General features: G+C 41.3%; 1 protein-coding gene across 4 annotated transcripts in view; it reads right to left on the reverse strand.

The window, feature by feature from the left end:
* Nucleotides 1–23,067, reverse strand: part of rreb1a (ras responsive element binding protein 1a) — a 63,541-nt gene that overhangs the window by 32,780 nt on the left and 7,694 nt on the right. For 2 of the 4 annotated variants that reach the window (XM_081352198.1, XM_081352196.1), the window contains exon 2: nt 297–383. The exons of the other annotated variants lie outside the window; for them this stretch is intronic. The gene's annotated coding sequence lies outside the window, so the exon portion shown is untranslated. The remainder of the gene's footprint in view (nt 1–296; nt 384–23,067) is intronic. 4 annotated transcript variants of the gene reach the window in all.

Genomic DNA, 23,067 nt, shown 5'->3' on the forward strand with positions numbered 1-23,067 from the left:
ACCGCATGCACACTGCAAAAGAGCAGAACAGCTGAATTTGATGAATGATAGGAAAGGTATGCGAGCCAAGGATGTCAAAATGTGTGGCAAACTATACAGTATGAGTGTAGCTGTGACTTTAAAACAGCGAAGATGAATAGACATGGATGAAAGGATGAAATAAAAGGAGTTTCAGGTGAAACTTGTGGGCAGGGCTTGATAAGCAGGCCAGTTTTCCATGCTGAATGTGCAAACAGTGAGGATGCTCATTTGGCTCGGACCGGACCGGACCGGACCGGACGGTGAGGTATATTTACCCGTCCTCAGACGAGGTTGTATTATTCTGCTGTCGTTCGGGGTTGAGGACCGCAGTGCACCTCGTGTGTCAGCAACCACTGCTCACACTGCAGGGAGACCACAAAGAGGGAGTTTAATATGCATGCCTATGAACACACACACACACACACACACTTTCTTTCGGGACGAGCCACAGACTTTTGACCTTGAAATCTGTTATAAAGTAATAAAATCATTGCAAAACTTGCCGTGTTGAATCACAGCGCTACGAAACACAGAATCTCTATCTCAGTGGCTGGAGTTTGACCCGCAGTCGTGCTGCAGTTTAACTCAATCTCTCCCCAAAGGCTGCTCTGAATCAAGAAACTACTTGAATGTTTGGCATAGGCGGTCACCAGTTAAAACAATAGACAGCAGAAATTTGTCAATCGCTTTAAACGTTTCAGTAACATTTCTATTCACTTCACAAACAACTGACTCTTATGAAGGGATTCTTTTAAAGATTTGTTCAAATGACTCTGAAACTACCAGTTTGAATCATTATGACTCATCCTTTACTGAATGAACTCAGTGAATCATTCAGAGCAGTTTCTGAATCAACATCTGACTCACTTATTACTATAACTTGCAGTGATTGTAAAAAACTAAACACGTTTTGTGTACTTAGTTTGTGAAACTTAAATCACAATCAAATTTGCGATGGGGTAACTTTGAGGAGCGTTTAAGCCACTTTTCCATAAAAATTCATATAGCGATACTGTTCAAAAGGTTCGTGGGTCAGTATTTAAAAAACAGTACTTTTATATAGCAATGATTCATTTTTTTTATCAAAAAGGCAGTAAAACATGTTACAAAAGATTTCCATTTCAGATAAATGCCGTTCAACTATTCACAACTGCGTTCGACACTGAAAATAGTCTTGAGCAGAAAATCATCATATTAGACAGATTTGTGAAGGATCATGTGACAATGAAGACTGGAGTTATGATGCTGAACATTCACAGGAATAAATTACATCTTAAAATGTACTGAACATTTAAAATTATTATTTTAAATTGTAATAATTTGCAATTTATTAAGAAACAACTTTCAAAACAATAAAAAAAAAATCTGACCTAACATTTGAACACTATACTGTAATATTGCAGAAAATCAGTGTACACTAGAATATGTTTAACTTGCTGTTGTTTAACTAAGCTGCTAAAATATAAAAAGTATCCCAACCTGCTAAATTACTCATTTGTTGGAACTAGTATTTTATTACTAGTATTTTATAATGTTTTTTGATATCACCCAATGTTTAAATAAATTCTCACCTAAAATCAGCACAAAAAGAAATGTGGTCTGCCACTAATAAACACAGTAAGAAGTTGTTCAGCATCATTTGTTGCATCACTAATCAGTGATTGGCCCGTTTAACGTCCGTTAGCCGTCCGAAGGATGGAGGGATACGGAGATGCACAGATGAAGAGGAGGAGAGACTTACGTAGCTTTATCCTCTTTGTGCAGGAGCTTTTGAAAAGAGAGGAGACGTGACGAAGGGGTGATGGAGTGTGTCTTTAACAGAGAGAGAGAGAGAGAGAGAGAGAGAGAGAGAGAGAGAGAGAGAGAGAGAGAGAGAGAGAGAGAGAGAGACACAAAGACTTAACAGACTGGAGACAGATGACCATAAAAAGTTCACAGGAAACTTTGGCGTTGGTGGGGGATGGAGACGAGATGGAGAGACAAGCGGAGGAGTCGTCAGAGGAGAGATGAGAGAGAGATGGAGGAAGGGATGAGAGAGAGAGATGGAGGATGGGATGAGAGACACAGGACAGAGATTATCAGATTAGTGGCTGGTAAGACTGCCTAATTGAGAGGCAAAGAGGCAGGTATAATGGCCTGGGTGGAGGAGACATTTTAGATTGCTGTGGTCTTTAGCCACGCCACTGTGTGTGTCTGTGTCTGTGTGTGTGTGTGTGTGTGTGTGTGTGTGTCTGTGTGTACACGTGTAGATGATTTTTTTTTTGCTCTGCCCCTGTGAAACACACCCAGCCACTGTGTCTTCTCCCATGTTGCATTGCTCTGATGATGATGATGATGATGATGACAGGAAACTGACTGTACTCAGCAACTGTTATTGGCTTTGGTGTGAATCACACAATAGTCAAAGAAAAGGAGAAAAGGAATCCCAGGAATACACAGCCAGCATCCCTGAAGCATTACCACTGTCATTTTTAAAATATAAAAAAAAAACTATGAAAACATTAATATGGAAAAAAACAATAAGCTTTGCGGTTTATAAACGAGATTTTCGGACAAATCTTATAAAATGCTGAATGGAAACGCTAAAATGTAAATAAAATAGAAAATATGCATAAAGTTGCACATTTTCCAAGTACATCACAGTTCAAAAGTTTGGTGGCTGTATGATTTAAAAAAAAAAAAAAAAAACATTGCATTTATCAAAATGGCAATAAAAATCATTCATCAAAAAAATCATGAAAAAAAAGTTCCACACAAATATGAAGCAGAACTGTTTTTAACATTGATAAATAAGAAGAAATTAATATTATTTTATTGATTAATCAGAAATGTTTCTTGAGCAGCAAATCAGCATATTAGGCCGATTTCTGGAGGATCATGAAGACTGGGGTAATGATGCTGAAAATTCAGCTTTGATCACAGGAATACATTTAATTTTAAAATATAGTAGTACAATAGAAAACTTTTTTTAAATTGTAATAATATTTTACAATATTACTGGATTTTTTTTAATCAAATTAATGTAGCCTTGGTAAGCATGAGACTTTTCAAAAACACACATACATACATACATATATACATATACATATATATATACATATATATTTATTTATTTTTTTTTTTTTTAAACGGACCAACCCCAAATTTCTGAACAGTAGGGTAATTTCCTAGATATGCATCAAAATAGTCATATGACTTTGCCTTAAGTAATGCTGTCACTCCCACTCATTACAGGAGCACAGACAGTGCTCGAGCTATTCCACAAATCTAACGTATAAGCATCAGTAATAGTGAGCTTTTCTTTGCAAGCACAACTAATTAGATAAGTCAATATATATGAACTTAAACGGACTGTTGAGAAAAGTTTAACCAGTTTAAAAAAAAAAAATCTAAGAAAGGTGCCACAATTAACAGCTACAGGTCACATGTCATTTCTGCATGACAGGAACCCGCTTAATTAAGGCTAAATTTATGTTTAATGAGCGCAGGTACATCCATTTTTGGGTTAAACCTGTTTGTGTTTGCCCACTATGTGATTACCTCCGCCTCCGCGTGTGAGCATGAGCACTTCAGTGTGTGTGTGTGTGTGTGTGTGTGTGTGAGAGAGAGAGAAAGAATGCTACTGCTCTGTTTCAGGGCTGGATGACAGGCACGGACAAGTGCATGAACCGACATGTTTGAGAGCATTTGGCGCGCTGAGATAGCGCTGCTTTCTGCCTAGCACATCACCCCTCAATATCAGTTTCAATAGCGGGAGGCGAAGATAAAAAAACAGTGAAAGAAAGAGAGGAGATTGGACCTGTGCAAAGAGAGGAAGGTTCAAAAGAGTTTAAAGAAAGGTTTGAAAGAAAGGGGGAAAAACAGCAGAGAAAGAGCGAAGTGAGAATCTGGATAAACGGGACGGGCCAGTTTGACGCTTGAAAGACGGCACCAAGTTAACTGCTCACTCCCTGGCATGTTTGCTTTGTTTCTATTAAACACCAGAGACTTTGATGGAGGGAGGGGGGGGGGGGTACCACCCTGAGGTCTCATATCCTTATCAATGCAAACCGTACACCCTACAAGACTACAAACTACAGCCTACAGAAGGGCTGATACTAATTACTTCAGTTAGACTATGCCAAAAAAGACAATTGCCCACTGTATTAAAAGCTTGTTACCAAGTCCTTTTTGAAGACGAAAGTGTAGTTTCCAAGAAATCCCATCAGAAGTAGGAAATGCAGTCACACTGAGATGTAAAGTCTCAGCCAACACAATGCAATAACGCAGTCCCGTTATACATATTTAACATGAATTCATACTGAACTATGACAGGAGGCGGTCTGTGCCATTAATCGGTGTAATTATTCAGGAAGCTAGCCATAAATGTCAGCAGTTTAACAGTCTTCAAACAGTTGCCTTAACTTTGAATAATTGCATAACTCGAAAACTAAAAATGACCATAGAAGACAGTTACAACACGTATTTGCTTCAAAGAATGCCATGATAATAAAAGTTCACAATGGTATTATGTTTCCATGTCCAAATAAAAATGGCTATACCAAAGAATATGGTATTAGTAATCGAATGGACAAAAAAAGCATCCCTCAGGAAGTTTCTCAATTACTCAGCAGAAGTGACAGCGATGCAATCAAAATCAAAGACGTAGCAAATTGAAATCATCTGACCAGCCATTGTGTGGCAACATGTGGAAACTCCAGTGAGGTTTGAGTTCCTTTTACAGATGATGGTTTATATTAGAGCAGAACAGAGAAGATGACAAAAGCACGGCACCAAACCCAGTTATTTTCTCAACAACAAAATTCCTTATAGCCTAGGCTACATGATTATCTGCTTTGTTTTGCGGACAAGATCCTAGCTAACAAGTGGCACCATACACGGCACATGCAGTTTTATCAGCTGACAGATTTTTTATGGTAACATGACTAACAACAGGGAAAAAAAAAACTGAGTATCAAATGAGTAACTTTCGCTTCAACTTTGACCAAAATGGGGAGTTCTGCAAATGAAGTTGTGGCATCAATCCATGACTGTCTGTGTGGTCGACTGTTTTACTCATTCAACACCTGAGTCGAGTATACATCATAAAAGGCAACAAGCTGAACTGCGCTGCGCAGGAAGTGGCTTTCATTTCCAAATCAGCCCTGGCTGCGTTGCCTTGGGTGAGCTTGCTTCATGCAAACCAGCTCTGTATCTGTGCGCGCATCTCACATTCAGTAAGAGAAAAGGGTTGCAAAGCTTCCAAATCAGTCTCTTTGAAAATACAGAGCTCATCTTGTTAAACGGCTTTCAGATAGATCCATCCCAGCGAGCAATGTCGCGTTTAAAAGACGTCCAATAGCCGTCAAAGCCGTCCTAAAACAAGGCAAAATTTGGGCTGTCAGTGAAAATTTAATAGACGTCTAAACCATAGAATAGACTAGTTATCAATTAGATAACAAAGAGATTAAATGAAACAACTAGTCTATTCTTGGGATATGGTTAAGACGTCTATCAAATTTTCACTGGCAGACCAAATTTTGCCTTGTTTTAGACGTCTATTAGACGTCTTTTAAACGCGAAATTGCTTGCTGAGTAGGGCTGCACGTTTTCAAGTTTTTCATTAACCGTTAACCGAGGCCCTTAGCGGTTAATACTCGGTTAACCATAGTGTGCGCGCCGCAACCCCGAGATAGGCAAAATTTGCGGGTGGGACATGTCCCCACCACTATTTTCTAAGGTCGATATTGTCACCACTTTTGAAACATCTCGCGGCATGAATACCAATACAAATAAACAAAACATCTTCAGTTAACTAGCAGAGCATTCATTTCGTTCGTTTTTTTTTTTTTTTTTAGGCGATCTAGCGCTGAAATGTTTTGTTTTTTAAATCAAGTGATCAAAGTGCTCGTTGCCGCTGCGATCGAGAAGGGGCTTGTAAAACGTGCTGAGGTATTATTAATTCGTGGCCACAACAATTCACCTGATACTGATAAATATTCACCAATTCACAAAAAAAAAAAGGAATAAAAAGCTGTAGTCGGCCTTCACTGAAGAGCTATCTTCACAGGGACGAAAAACAGTTTAATAATTATTATTAATTCGTGGCCACGAAATAATTCACCTGAATATTCACCAATTCACAAAATATAGGTCTTTAGCATTCACTAATTAATAGTATCAAACTGTTTTTGGCCACGTTAAATCAAAATGAGGGAGGGAAATAGTTCAACGTGTCCACGATTTATTAAAACGAGGGAACAAATAAGTCGTCGTAACAACTAATTATTTAGATCAGTGGACAGGGCGCATAAGAACAAACAGTGAGAGAGAGCCCCGGCCGCGCGCGCGCGCACTCTCACCGCCTTCAAACAACACGAGCGCTGTATTGCTCTCTCTCCCTCGCGCATATCAACACAGTAAAAGGTCGGAAGACCGATTGTGTTTTATAGATTAGTAGTTTGTTCATATAAAGTGTTTGATTAGCAAGTACATGTTTAGGAAATGCATAATACAAATTGTATGGGTTAATGTAACGGTAAACGGACTCTGCGGGTAAAACTGTTGTGATGAAACTGCGCATGCGCGGGGTAAAACTGCTGGTGTAAAGCTGTGGCTCTGCGGCTCTGCAGACAGATATTATTGTGCTGCGATCAGTGGCGCGGATACTGACTGACTATATTTGTTTCTGGCTCGCGCACAGCCTTCATTCTCGGACGCGCGCTTTCTTTGCCCGCTTCATATTAGAAAACTGGTCTAGCGGTCTCTGGCGGTGCAAAAATGTATTACAACTAAATTCAATGCACACCATTGACGCCACTTAACCGAGCAAAATGTTTCACTCGGTTACGCAATTTTTAACGGTTAATCGGTTAATCGGTTAACCATGGACACCCCTATTGCTGAGTACAGAAGAGTTGCACGGATGCACAGGAAGATCTGGTTCTTGGTACGCACATGTTCTTTGGGTGTTTTAAGGGGGATGGGGACTCAGCTGTGGAACAGGCTCGATAGTTCCTGGCTTTTCAGAGGTTAAGAGACGATGTAAACAAGCATGCAAATTAAGGGGTCCTTGGCAACGGACGACTCGGCTGTCAAACCTCACAGGTGCCTGCGACAGGGACAAGTCTTTTACCCTTCTTTTTTGCAGATGGTGGGTCTTTATTTGAGCCTAAAGACACATATGGCGCATTGGATTTGCCAGACTTCACAGTGGGGTGGTTGACGGGTCACATGGGTGAGGTTTGAGGACAGCACAGCCTCATCTCCATATCCATGCAAATATGCATGGGCGGAAAGAGAAAGAACTGCATTCTCGCACAAAAGAGGCTGGTTTTACCAAGATAGAGTTCTTGTAAGCGAAGACAGACGCTGGCTCTTGCCCGGTTTCTGTGGAGAGTCGTGGTGTGAGTTACAGAGGAGTGCAGATGCAGGGTCCATGCTGACAGATCAGTGTGCCATTGACAGCTGCCTGGAAAAAGCATACACTGTCCACCCCTCATTACAGATGGTGTGCATGTGTGTGTGTGTGTGTGTGTGTGTGTGTGTGCACAAGCTCTCTCAAAGAATATCGCTGTCCCCACCAGTCCATCCAAAACAGGGCAGCCATTTTAAAACTCTTCCTTGAGGGAGAAACAAGAGCCATGAATGAAAAGAATCACAATGATGTGAGACTACATGAGGACGCTCATCCCAGGATCACTTTGGTTAAACAGTGCGTGAGGTGTAGAGGAATGAGTGAAAGGATCTGAGCATCTAATCTCCTTCCTTCCTGTTGTTCTTGTTGTTATGATCACTCCTTTATTTAACAGACATGTTTCTGCAGGAAGACCAAGAGATCTTTCCCTGGGCCGTTGTTAAGGTGCCTTTCTCACTCGACTTGCTTTGAGAACCGACACATAGATGTGAAGACTTCTGCGTTGTGCAATTGAAACTGCCACTGTTCACGGACATTGTGTTTGAGTAATTAGAGGTCTTGTAACGGTACCAGGTTTTTTTTATTTTGTTTTGAATGCGTTTATGTGCAAAAATGGAACTTTTGATTCATACATGGAAAAGAAAAATACTCTTGGGAAGCAGTCACATGGGAATTCCTCCCATTTTTCCCCAATCCCTCCCTCTCGGCAGAGCTGACCGATGTGGCAGCTTTTATGGCAGAAAGGACGCAGTGGGCCCATGCCGTTCTCCTTTGACAGTTGTCTATCTGTGCAACAAATGGGACATTCATTGAGGGTCAGCAGTGACAGATCAGCTCCATAAATCCAGAGGCACACAGAGGGATCTCCAAACCTCAGTGTGTGCATTAGGGATGCACCGAAATGAAAAATATGGGCCGAAAGTACTTTTCAATAACTATTTATTTAGGCTATTAGTATTAATAAATAGCTTTTTTTATATTAACATTAGACTTTTTATTTAAATTCAATCATTTTAATGATACTGAATTTTAGGGATGCACCGATAAGAAAATTACCAATAACCGATAATTCTTTATATTTGAAAGCCGATAACCGATATATTGACTAGGGCTGTGTTGAAAAAATCGATTCACCGATTCTGAATCGATTTTCATATTAATTTCTAAAGATCGATCCGTAACTCAGAGGATCGATTTTCCCCGTGAACTTTAACTTGCCGCGTCATTGAATTCACGCATGCGCGCGAGGTGGAAGGACATTAAAACAACGTCAGTAACGTTAAGCAAGCGGTTGCTTTGAAAACTCCAGAAACGCTCAAAGCTGCGATCTGGAACCATTTCGGGTTCAGAAGCAATGCAGAGAACGAGCTCAACAAAAGCAAAGGTTTTCTAAAGGTTTTGTAAGTTCAAATTTTATTTACATTCTGTGTAGAGATGCGCGGTTGGCGGTTACAGCCGCAGACTCCGCGGATAAACCGTGGATCGGGCGGATGACGTGACGAAAAATTATATTTTAATTAAATTCGGATGGGTGGCGGGCGGTTAACCAATCAAATAAAAAATATATGCATACATTAAGTGGATGGCGGGCGGGTGCGGTTTAGAAAATTGGTCAAAAACGTTGGTGCGGACGGATGAGTTTTGTGATGCGGTTGAAGTAATAGCCCATCCGCGCATCTGTGTAATGTTGTCTGTTTACTGTGAAGCCAGTAACCAAAAATCTGTTTACATTTGCACTGGCTTAGAACAAATGTGTTTTAAATGTTGATCATTAAAATAAAAAATAAAGGTGCATTTGCATCTGAACTGTAGCAGCTTTTTGGAAAATTCTTAATGTCATTTTTAATAATACATCAGGTTCACGTCTAAATAATCGGTCTACTGCTGCTGATATACCTCTGCGTCCTCGGTCGTCTACACCAGTGCAAGTTTGTGAAAGCAGTTGTATCAACACTCTGGAAGGGGGATTGTTCTTTACAACCACCAATACTCCATTAATTTGCAGTTGAATGTCTATAATAATAGTATCAATATGTTGCATAACTACAGTCCTGTAATTCAGGTAACAGCTGGAAAAAAATGCTTTTTTCAAAAACCATTATCTAAATCTCGAAGATCGGATCGGATCGGATCGGATCGAATAATGATAATCGATTCAAGATCTTGAGAATCGGAATCGAATCGATTCTTGAAATTTGAATCGAAACCCAGCCCTAATATTGACAGATAAATCTAAATCCAAATACGTTTGAGAGCTTGATTACAAAAACAAAAGTCTCACCATTAAAAGCCATGTCTCAAGTACACAATTATAATGATGTTCTCATTATAATTATGTAGCTTATATGACAGACTTGTGCTGAACATGTTGCACTTAACTGTATTTTCCTTTAAGTTATTCCCATCATATTTCAAGCAATTCAAACACATCATGGAGAACAGTGCAAATCTGAAGTGTCTCAGCTGAAGGAAATAATCCATTATTTATCGGCTTTAATATCGGCCAAATTTTCTTATCGGGCCGATAACCTAAAAAAAAAAAAAAAATCAAGATATATCGGCAGATACCGATATGGTGGTCGTCGATATATCGTGCATCCCTACAGAATTTAAAAACTACAAGCCAATAACATAACCACACTTTTATTGAAAGTAACACTAAAATTGGACAGAAAATGTATTAATATTAAATATCAATATTTTATTCTTTAATAAGTTCTATGCAACAGAATCAGATTTAACAAATTCATTTTTTTTTAACCAATTATCCAAATAATGTATAGTCCTACAAAGCTATTATCATCAGAGCATGTGAGCAGAGCGGATGAACAGTGAACGAGATTGTAGCGTCATTTTACCAGCATTGCCCAGCACGGCAAATACTACACCATGTTTCAACACAGCACGGCTATTGCAAACAGAAACAAGTCTACTACTACACTGAAATTTAATCGGCGCGTTATTTGACTTAGCTTTTCCTATGAGCATGAGTGGTACATGAGTGGAGCGTTCGCATGGGCCGTGAGCAACTGAGCCGAGTGCACATGCATAGAGCGAAATATTGAGGAAAGCATCACACTTTTTCTAGTGATAACGGCTAGAGCAAGAGTGAAACCTGAGCGGCGTATATTTTCAGACATTTTTTCTCTTTTGGCCAAAAATCAAAAATGCTATTATAGGGCCGATGATTATCGGCAGCCAAAATTGTGGTGCATCCCTAGTGTATATGCCTCGCATCAGCTACTGGCAGGTCTAAAGGACCTGTACGGGAGAGTAAGACGACCCCGCCCAACCACGAGTCATAGGGGCTCACCGTGGGCAAGTGACAGTACCCCTCTCTGCCACCCAACTATGGGTCAAATACTAGACGTCAACTCGGCAGCAGGAGTTGGCAGCTGTTGTAGAGCATTGGAACGTTTTCCTGTTTGGTCTACCACAGCTTTCTCGGTGGGCGGATGGTCCTTTGCGGGACAACGGTCAGCGAGTATCAGGCCAAGTTAGTAGGCTACTGCAGGACGATCCTGCGTTGCTCTTGACTGTCGTGTTGCACTCCGTCGGATTCAGTGGCGTAGGACCCAGAGGGAGGCGGTTGTCCAGGGCAAACATCCGTCTTCTGCACTCTGCCCCGGCACTCGGTGCTATAGCATGCATGGAAAGCAGCTACTAGAACAACTGACTTATGTTTGGGTCCTGTAAACGTGCAACTCAAATCTACCATCTGAAAACTTCAGTTTGAACATCATTGGTGATAATGAGGGATGGAGAAACAGATGCATGAACAGTTAAGCTAAAAATTAATGCAGATAATGCTCAAAGCTAACTTAGCTCAATGCAGAGAATGCTCAAAGCTAACTTAGCTCAATGCAGAGAATGCTCAAAGCTAACTTAGCTCAATGAAATCAGAGTATTGCAAAAATGTGATGCAACTCAAGTAAAACCGAAAAGGTTAAAATGTTATTTAGCATACTGGACGCATAACAGTGGACATGAATGCAAGTAAAATAAAAAAACTAATCTTAAAAGCCACATAATGACTGACTTATGCTTGCCAAACGTCGCAATAAAAGTATAGAGACACTTGTGATAACCATCTCTCTTTTATGCACCGTTGAGGTATGGGTGTGGCTGCAGGTTTCATGAAATAGACTCTAAATTCACTGTACACCTGAGAACACAAGAGACAAGGAGTAGAAAGAGGAGGAGGTGCGGCGGGGGTACCTCCAGGCCTTTTCAGACCAGTAAAAACGGCAAGCTCCTACAAGTCATACTGAAAAAGAGGCCCACAATGCTGTGCACGCAACTGTGTGAACGTACCATTATTGCAAAGGGATTCCCTCATACAAATCAATGTTAAAAGAGAACAAAATATCAAGAACAAACAAAGATGCTAATTATGAAAAAAAGTGTGCAAACAAACCAGATTAACGCACTAACATTTGAGTCAGTTCAACCAAAGTCAAGACAATTTGATTCACTGTGAATAATATGCTAAAATGCGAATGAGACGCTTCTGAAAGTCTAGCTGGTCAAGTTTTGAGGCTGGAGATCCACCACAGTGGGTTCTCCATCATTTATTTGAAAGACTAAAGAAAAGGAAAACCATTGGAGGGGTGTTGACAGAGAACTAGGCAGATATGCCTCTTACAGCACTTATAATGGAGCTCTTTGTAAAGCAAAGAAGAATACGGCCTTCATCGAGCTGATGCTGAGAACATCTCTTTGCGGCTCAAATGCGCACACATAAACAGACATGCAGTGACCACGCATGATTTGTGGCTGTCAAGACCGCTTTTTCTCCTCTCCTGAAAAAGAACGCTTGTCTGGTGTGAGAAAGGATCTGTGAAAGAACTTATTGGACACCTCGAAGGCCCAGTTCTGACAGCGATGTTATCGTCGGTCAGTGTGCATTCCCTCACTGCCTCTTCTTTCACTCAATCACTCCTGCACCTCCCCTCCCCTCCGGCCCAGTTTTGGCTTCTGTTCCAATGTTACATGGCCTAAACTCCAAAAGCAAGGATGCAGGCGAAAGTACAAGGCCATAACATCAGCCAACTGGTGCTGTGACGGCCATCCACCACCCACTTTTAAGGCCACGCCCCCAAAAGCCAAACCCATGTGACTCCCTTCGGCCAATCACGCCTCATGCTGCCAGCTGTTTGCTATTGCTGTTCGCCTGAGTGACAACCAGGCCGGCGGTTGCAGAGGGGGTCATCCATCACACTCCAGTGTGTGCTGACGCGCAGGGCTTCTCATCTGTGCTGAAGCGACTCCCTAGCCTAGCCTAGCATCACATCACGTACAGATCCCCCCCCTCCCTCCCTCGCCTGTAATAAGAGTCACATTGTTTTTTCCCTTTCGTACCGCTCCAGAGTTGCTGTGCAGGGCTCTCCCCTACATAGGCGTCTGCCTGAGGACACGCTCCTACAAGGGAGCAATTCATCTAGAATGGGGGGGGGGTGGAGGCACTGGAACTTCAGAGGAGAATTTGCAGGCTGAGAGCGTTAAAGTCACAATTTTTTGTAAATGTGGCAGCTTGGTGGTTAGCATCAGGCTGACCATCCTACAAAAGGCTGTAGAGGCAGTCTACAAACAAAGAATGAGCCAAAAGTGAGAACTTTTGAAATCTGATGCATTTAGTTGCAATTTCCAAATGTCATTTCACACAAGAAAAGGGGTCAATTAAGCTTTTACCCAAAACATCTTTAAAAGAGTTCCTTTCTGTCTATATATTCGCCGTATTGAATCTACATATGGAGTAAACTATATCTGTGACATGATTCAAATAAAAGCTTTATCGTTACACCTACATTTTAGCTACAATGTGATGATTCAGCATAACATTACGAATCGATCTGCAGCATGAAAAACACTTTCATTGTGCAGCAAATTCAGATTTAATTTCATTGGACATCATGTTTCAGAGGTCAAAGTAGCTTTCAGAACTGTAATGTCTATAATGCTGACAGTGAAAATTAAATATACAGTGCTATGCATAAGTTTAGACACCCATGCTAAAGTTGACTAAAAAGAGGAATAAAAAAATCATCTTTTGGAAATTGAACAATGCCTTAATAAAATTTTTTGGGAAAAATCCAACCTTTAAGGACACCAATTTTCTTTGTGAATGAATAATGTATCGTAAATAAATAAATGTTCTTCCTTAAGATACAGGGTGCATAAGTGTGTACACCCCTATGTTAAATTCCCATAGAGGCAGGCAGATTTTTATTTTTAAAGGCCAGTTACTTCATGGATCCAGGATACTATACATCCTGATAAAGTTCCCTTGGCCTTTGGAATTAAAATAGCCCCACATCATCACATAGCCTTCACCATACCTAGAGTTTGGCATGGTTTTATTTCAGTTAGCCTAATAGCTGGTTTGATTTGCATTGAGAGATGATCTTATGGAAAGTACTCCATGCCAAACTCTAGGTATGGTGAAGGCTATGTGATGATGTGGGGCTATTTTAATTCCAGAGGCCAAGGGAACTTAATCAGGATGTATAGTATCCTGGATCCATGAAGTAACTGGCCTTTAAAAATAAAAATCTGCCTGCCTCTATGGGAATTTAACATAGGGGTGTCCAAACTTATGCACCCTGTATTTTAAGGAAGAACATTAATTTATTTACGATACATTATTCATTCACAAAGAAAATTGGTGTCCTTAAAGGTCGGATTTTTCCTAATTTTTTTAATTAAGGCATTAAAGGGGGGTCGAAATGCTATTTCATGCATACTGAGTTTTTTACACTGGTAAAGAGTTGGATTCCCATGCTAAACATGGACAAAGTTTCAAAAACTAAGTTGTACGTTTGAAGGAGTATTTTTGGAACAAAAATACTCCTTCCGGTTTGTCACAAGTTTCAGTAAGTTTTTTTTCGAGTATGGCTCTGTCTTACGTAAGATGTAACGGAATTTCCTTATATGGGTCCTAAGGGCACTTCTCCGGTAAGATCGCGGGCGCGCGCGCACTCGTAGAACAGAGCATGAGAGTGAAAGCAGTTCGCCATCAAAGCGCCCTGCCTGGCTTTTGGGAAGTCAGTGTCACCAAAGAAGTGTGTTTTTGGTTGCCAGGGCAAGACAACCCTGCACAGATTCCCAAAGAACCCAGCGTTAAGGAACCCGTGGATGGAGTTTGTTTTCCTGAGCATAAACGGAGTTGTGTAAGACTGTTGTTCCCTGCATTTCGACGATGATTGTTTTATAAACAAAGCCCAGTTTGACGGATTTGCAGATCGTCTATAGCTTAAGGATCGAGCAGTCACAATGATAAAGGTTCGCGGTCGTGCGTTGGAACAGTGAGTAAAACTGTTGCACAAATGTCTCTGTGTGTTGTTAGCTAGGCGGGTAAGCATAGCTAAGCTTCGCCCACACGGCACGCCCCCTGCCGCTCGTTTTTTTCCGGAAAGACTTGGTATAGCCGATCTTTCAATTAAAAATATAATAAAACAAAAGACTTTTTGGAGATATGAAGGATGCAATATTACTCTATAGCAGGGGTCACCAAACTAAGGCCCGCGGGCCGACTCAGGCCCGCCAGCCCCCTTTGACTGGCCCCCCAGCCCCTCTGCCCAACACTACTTGAACCGGCCCTATGAGGCAATCCCCAAAAGTCGTCATGGACGGTACGTCATGGTACGGGCATGGTCACAGTTTGGTGCATACATTTTTACACGGAGAATACACGGTATAAAAATAAATAAAACTTGCGTGCAATTTAATTAATGTAATGCGGAACTACTGTTAGATACGCAGATTCTTAGGGACACCTAATCTGTAGCTCCGCCTTAGCTCTGAAGCTCTGAAGCAGGCTGCGGTGTAAAGATTGCAATGCTGGAATATGTTGAGAGAGAGGTGTGGGCGCGATCGAAAAGTCGTAAAGTGTTTACTTATATTTGTGTGTGTGTGTGTGTGTGTGTGGCGCGGCCGCGATCGAACAGTGGAAACATAAAAACATACTCCGTCATTTAGTTTATGCAGGACATCATTCAATCTGCAAAGTGTTTAAGTTACTGTTAATTACATTTTTAAGGAAAACAAATATATTAATCTGAAATGTAGATTAATTTTCAATTAATTCAGGTACAATTACCAAACATATCAAGGTATTTTTATTAATTGAATTAATGAACTAATTATATAAAACTATTGTCAGTGCACTACAAATAAACTGGTTCTATGCCTTTACTTTATTAATAAAACTTATTTAAAAAAAAAAATACAAGGCTTAAGACTTTTTCTTTTGGTGGTCCAGCCTGAGACATGCACAAGCCTTCTGCATTTTTGTTTTGCTTTTCCCTTCATTGTACCCAACCGTGATGTCTGAACCGAGGTATGAACCGAACCGTGACTTCTGTGTACCGTTCCACCCCTAAAAGAGAGTGCAGAGTTTTCAAAGAACAGTGGACCAACGATTATTTGTGAAGAATACCTTTAAATAAAACAAAGTGTGAAGACTCGATTACAACTTTTGCAAACCACCAGTAAAGACAAATATGTGCCAGGAATCAAGTGTTGATATAGTAGTGTGGATATGGTAGTGGGGATGGCTGTGCCTAGCCTGACTACGTCAGACTTCCTACTTCCGCTCAATTTCATTTCGCTTCTGTAGTCAGTCTGAGATAACAGCTTATCTTTTAGTTTTCCATCGGCCTTCGGACGGCCGGGCCAATCAACGAACAGAGGGCGGGCTGAGAGCCGTGACGTAGACGCTGATTGTACCGTGGATTTACTTCACATAATCTGCAAAAGTCGTTCACAGCCATGTTTACTCCGGTATTTCGCTCGATGGTTTTTGTTTTCGCATCATACATGTGTTTACAGTGGAAGTTAGATGCGGCTGCGCATGCGCATAGCAAACGCCATAACCAAACGTCATGTGATTGGCTTACGGGTAACCAATGATTTTAAACTTCAGACAAGCGCCCCCTAGCAAGAGAGAAAACACTTCTCTATTATGCCATTCCAAACTCTGTCTACGAAGCAAAGTGAAGTAGCAGAGTTTGGTATTACCAGGCTAGGCTGTGCCAGGCTAGTAATCTCTACTACACAATGAGGCCTGCTGGTGGTCATTTTGGTCTGGGTCATACAATTCTATGTTATATAGCTGACCTGGCCCCGGCCCCCCATCACAGTCAGGAACGATAATGTGGCCCCCAGAGAAAAAAGTTTGGTGACCCCTGCTCTATAGGTACTCAAGATTAACAGGAGATTGAGTGAAAATGAGCATTTCACCCCCCCTTTAAGTTCAATTTCCAAAAGATGATTTTTTATTCCTCTTTTTAGTCAACTTTAGCATGGGTGTCTAAACTTATGCATAGCACTGTATGTTATTTAGAGTTCCAACCCTTCTATGTAATGATTATGTTTATTAACTGTGCATATGGTGCCGCATAAAAAATAAAGTATGCTAGGTGTCACCTTCTATACAAATAAGTCAAGTCTATATTTAAAACACAATAGACTAAATTTGGGAGTAAGGTGCACAAATGTACATTGTTATCCACTGGACATCACAACATGTTATTCATGCCTGTATTGTTCTTTAAGTGTCAATTAGCTTGAAACCACCTTCAAGTGACAAATCTGAATGACATCACCCGGTACAGAAATGAAAGAAAGCACACAAGCCCTGAGTGCAGCAGTCAAAGGACGGCTGGTCATTACAGACCAATCTCTTTTGTTATTCCATTACAGTCTGTAGAGGCGTTAGGGCACTAGCGTTTCGGCTGCAGGGCCGCAAAGGCCTCATTTCCATCTCTATGGACCCCCTTAATGTTTGCCCACACATTGATAAAGAGGGTCCCATCAGATGTAAGGCGGCACCAGAGTGGGTACAGATTGGTGGGTGGGTGACAGCCCTCAACATTGTGAGGTCCTGAAAGGATAAAAGGGGTTAAAACACGCAGGAAGGAACAATTACAAGTTTCAAACAAAGGCAAGCAGGCTTAGCTGAAACCGTCACATAGTTCAACAATGGAAAAAGTTCTGGTTTCCTCCACTGATTTTGGAGAACTTTAAACGCTTATTTTTTTTCCTTGGCGAGAGAGCAAAACCTGATTAAGCATTTAATGTTTACCATCTAACAAAAAGAGTCAGATTAGCAGAACTTTTCCTGTCTTCTTTTCCCTGGCAATATGAAGGCTTTGCGTTGAAACCTTTTATTGTACTAGTTCTGATGAACAATTCCCTTAATGTAGCACAATAGTTATCATAACAGTAACATCCAGTATCCACCATTTCCTGCTCAGCCGAGGTTTAACAGACTCGCACACAGCCTTGTGGGACAGGCCATTTCCTTAGCAATCCATGACACAGGCAGTTGAATCACAAACACAGACATGCAGCTCGAAAGTGACCAATCCTGACATCATAAGGCGAGGATTTAAATGAAGTAACACCTGAAATCTGGGAACAAACCTACAGTGGTCTAAAAGCCCCAAAAAACAATGCAGAAGTGCAACAAATCTTTTGGCATTAGTTAAGTTTCCTACAGGCCTTGAATTTCTTTGTGAATTTCTTTATAACTTATCAACTGCCCACTGACCCTGTTCAAAGATTATAGCTGAATGAAATGACTGCAATCTAAGAGAAGACATTACAGAGACACTATCCACTTTATGACAAGTTATGCAACGTTGATGGAGACAAAACAGACACTTTGCACATCAAACACAAGGGCGCTTCACCCAAATGAGGATGTTGTACGTTTTTAAACTGTATGTGCTGACAATTATGTGCTGACAATTATGACCCTTCACATGTCTGTAAATGTCTGTACGAGTATCAAAAGTTTTATTAAATTCAATTTCAACTTGCACAACCAAAAAAATTCAGGTTAGCATACAATAACTCACAAGGATGAGCTAAGCAGCCATTTTATCGGATCTCTGACATGCAACATGCATTTTGTAAAGGCCGTACTTTCAGACAGACCCTTGATCTGGTCTTCTCATGAGGCAATCAACAGCCTGGTTATCTTCTCTGCTCTTTGATTAAGTTTATTATTGCCTCTGCTCTACTTTTCCCAAGCACTTGGTAACAAAGTTCATGAGTGGAGTTCTAACTCCCTGGTTAATGATAACACTCCTTAGACAGACATGTTTTGTGGGATGCTGTGGATGGATGGAAACTAGAGGTATCCAAAGCATTTACTGATGACTAACTCTAATGGAGATGTCTTGAAATGTTACCGCTCATTCCCTCTTATAAACTCATTGACAGGCACAGACAGGTTGGATGATACTGGATTTGAACAAGCAGTTGTTCTGAACCACACAGCTGTTGTACAGGAAAACGTTAAATGCCATTAGTGTTTGTGTAAAACAAAGTGAGGCATGGGAGAGCAGGTCTGGTTCAGGTTTAGTGTCAGGTTTTTTCACTTAGTGGGTGAAAATGTCACATTTCATATAATTGTATAATATAATTGCAATTGGATGAGATTCATCCAAGTAGATCTTTAAAAGTAGACTCAGATTATTTATTTGACTTCATGGTTTTCCACATGTCATCTGGGTGGGTCCCTCAGAAATATCCGAGCGTGTTGGCTTGCTGTGAAGTAGGTGTTGAAGGAGGGCAGCGTTTCTGTCTGCTCATTGTGTACAAAGCCCCTGATGGGAAAGGCCAGGTTTCAGGAGAAGAAAGAACCCAGCTCGCTGTCTTTTGTGCTGTCTCCTCAGGGGCACGTCAGCAGAGCCTGCCCCATTGACTCCTTGTTTCCCATGGGAGCCAGACGGTGTACCATTAACCCCAGACCAGTGAGGCAGACACACCTCTACCTTTTCACCTGGCCATTTGAATTTGCAGCTCAAAATTGGGCTTGAGCGTCCACTTTAGAGCCCTAGACCTCTCTAACCCCACCCCCATCACATCAGCCGGCTCCATCACAAAGACGCATTTATTTTGGAAACAGTAGCCGGCATATCAGCATTTGCTATCTTTTCTAATGCTGATGTCCCTAAACAGAATCAGCGCGGCCTGGTGTTATTTGGAAATGGCTGACCTGTCATCGAGGAGTGTTATTCTCCTGGAGTGATGACTCTGTTAGGGTTTTGCGGTGGATTCTGGGAGGTTGCATTTTTCTAAGTGGACCGGGAGTGGTTTTCAGGAAGAGTTTTGCATGGCATAACAGTCACGCATCTTAGGCTACGTCTACACTAACCGTATATATTTGAAAATGCATGATTTCTGTAAGTTTTGGTCTTTAGTTCACAGTAATAATGTCATATCTAGACATTTGATGCATGTGCCAACTATGTGCTACTTTTACAGTGTTACTAAAGATAAATGTTACTTTATACAATCTTCATATTACATTACTTCATAGATGACTGTAACTCGCAATTGATGTCCAGCAACAAAACATGAGGACGATTGCTTTTTAGAACATAAATGGAATGGCGATTGAGTGCGACCTGGACGGATATTTTGCTAATAAAATGATTGCATCACGTCAGTGAGTTTTATTATGTTTTACACATGCATAGTAAGATCAATTTAAGCTTTTTCCAGCATTTCAGTTCGGATGAGAACCTTTAAAAAGAAAACCGCAAGCTCATAATACACGACTTTTGGTTGGATTTAGTTGTCCAACAGATTTCCATGATCCGTAACAAACCCCCCGCGGCTAAATTGGTGGTCGCCGATGCTCGTTAATAATGAGCAGATCGGCAACATGATCTAAGCCTGTCTCGACCAATCATAGCTTGGTCCAAAACAGACCAAACCAGTTTGATATTATTGCCACATAATCATGTAGTGTGTGCAATGCAACGACAAGGTGGAACTAATCCAGCCAATCACAGTGCAGATGGCATAAAGTGAAAAATCTCGTAATCACTTGCGTGAATTTCTCACGTAAATTTAAGTGAAAACTTTTTTATTTTCAGCTATTTGTTGGAACTGCCCCAACCGACCGTCTTGAACTTTGAGCACCTCGTCAGCATTGTGTTGTGTAATATGTGCGCTACTGTGACATACCGACAACACATGACAAGAAACCTCGTTGTGTAGTGTGAGCACCACAGCAATTAAGCTAGTCCACAGTCCTGTGGTGTGAGCTTGCCCTTACTCACACTGCGCCCTGACCGGAAATGTCTGTTGATTCTGGACGTGCGTCAAATTCGAGACATCACAAAGACGCGAAAAGTCGAACGTGACCAACTGTTTTGTCTAAACTTGAAAGATAATTTTTACAAAAGAAGGTGGGAGACAGGAATGCTGGTGGAGTTTTAAAGCCTTGAGTTCCTTCCTCCCCTCCGAGTCTTCATTTACTCCCGGTGTCTCCGCCTTCGTCCCAAGGCCAGTCCAGTAATCTCGTCCTCCCATCCCCCCTACGCTCTTAGCAGCTGTGCAAAGGGATGCTCTCAGGTGGAGGCCTGTGTGTTTGCACAAGAGGTTGCAAGACGGTGTGTGGTTGACTTCTTTACAAGCCTGAGGTGCAGTAGGACTAGGGGCATGAGCTCCGGTCTCTGTGGATACGAGGTGTGTCCTGTGTTTGCAGAACAAACAATAGTACCTTTTCAGCTCATGAGAGGAGATGGCAGGACATTGTGTGTGTGTGTGTGTGTGTGTGTGTGTGTGTGTGTGTGTGTGTGTGTGTGGGTGTGGGTGTGGGTGTGGATGGGTATGTGTATGGTTCGGTTTTGAAAAAGGGGGTGAGTGGGAAGGTGGTTATGCACTTGAATTATCTGTTTCTAATCCATCACTGTATAAAGAGCTACTGGAAAGGTTAATTATTGTATTCAACATGGAGCGACTTCAAATAAGAACCAGGGGTGGACTTAAAAAAAAAAACACAACTTTTTACCACACATTTCCATGGCACTGCACTTTAGTAACTATGCTAAAAGAAACTAAAAGGAAATGGGAGTGAGGCACACGCAAAATTTGCCGTCACGGTGCCAGGATTATTTAATTTGGTAAACAAAATGTCTTAAAGATAATCACACCCAATATTAAGCTTGGACAGTATGAGCAACACAAAAATGACAACAAAGACCATAAACGTCACCAACAGATCTGCGGTCAACGTCATGTTTGCCGAGCTGCATCTCAGGATTACATCTTTTCCCAGCATGCACTGTGGCTGCCAGGTAAGATGTCATTAGGGCAGCTCATCCTTGAAGGCTATATTTGTTGTCTGTCGAGTGGCAAGGTGGCAGACGGGAGCAAACAGCCACCTCTTGGCTTTCGATTAGCGCCAGACCAGATTTGCGCTGTTTACACAAAGGCCTGTCTGCATGTCCTCAAACGTGTCAGATGCAGAATATGCGTTGCGCCACACATTGTTAAGCTGCGACAAAATACCCTTTTTGGGTCACAAGGAGTCCCAACTCGAGACGACACATTAATGCAGTGTATCATTAGCGTTAGGGGTGTAACGATACCCTCATGTCAAGATTCGATACATACAGTATCACGATACTGAACTCACGATACGATATTATTGAGATACTCCAAGAGTGATGATAAAAGGTTAACAAAAGATTGATTAAAATGCTAAATTTGGTACTAAATTGTGGGTGTAAATGAATAGGCTTGGACTTGGTGCTGGAAACCCAATTCACAGGACAATAGATACACCAAAAATATTGATGATTCTGAAGCTGAAAATACAGAATTATTTTAGACGTACAGTATATGCTTGCACTCGGTCACTGATTTGATTTATTTAAAATAATGTAGGCCACTTTTTACTGGTAACAACATTTGGCATTATCAGGAACCATACATATTCCCCCATTGCATTAGTATACATTATATTCCACATTAGTTTAATGTAGTACTGACACTAAAACTCTGAAAACTGAAAAAAATGTATTCATGGGTGAACTACCCACAATACATATTGTTGCATTTTTGTACTGAGATAAATTGTGACACGATATATTGTACACCCCTAATTTGCGTTCTACACGTAGTCAGGACAGAAACTGGTTGTGCGATGCTGCTAGCCTCTTTTTTGCCTTTCTGCAACCACCCTCGTCTTGTCTGTTCCCTCCCTTCTTTTCTTTCTCTCTCGGCCAGCTCCACTAAGCAACAAGTGCTGCCTGTGAGTACCACCCTCCCCCTCGTCCCAGCCTCCAGAAGCTATCGCAAATCCTGCGAGCAACTGCCAGCTGACAAAACTGTTTAGTCAGCAAGAGGGAGGGAGAGCGCGAGCTTCAGGCTTGAGAGAGCAAACGAGAGCTGAGACAGAAAAAGAGGCTGTACATCAGTCGGCCCACTCTACGACAGCACTTAAATTCGGCATGAGACACAAGTTGCGATAGTTTTTTTTGCTCTTACTGTGACGTACAACCAAGTTAAACAGTGAAACCCAAAAATTGTAGGACGGGACTTGATTTTTTCCATTGAGAATTAATTGGATGGTTGTGGTTTGCTATTGGTGGATCTAATGTGAGTGACACGTTGCCCCGCCCTCGCGCCAGTAAAAACATCATCAGAGATTAGTAGAGATGCTGCTGCAAAAGGGAGGGGAAGTTCAATTATGAATAAAAAAATAACGGTAAATCTTTAGTTAATGCAGGGCCTGAATTTCATTTTGGAAAATGGGGGGGAAATCCCCCCTTAGGTGATTCTTATGGGGGGGAATTTTTAATTTGAGGGGGGAGTTTAGACTTTTTTTTTTAATTACATTTATC

The sequence above is a fragment of the Scardinius erythrophthalmus genome (assembly GCF_964197995.2).
Source record: "Scardinius erythrophthalmus genome assembly, chromosome: 22".
Taxonomy (NCBI): Eukaryota; Metazoa; Chordata; class Actinopteri; order Cypriniformes; family Leuciscidae; genus Scardinius; species Scardinius erythrophthalmus.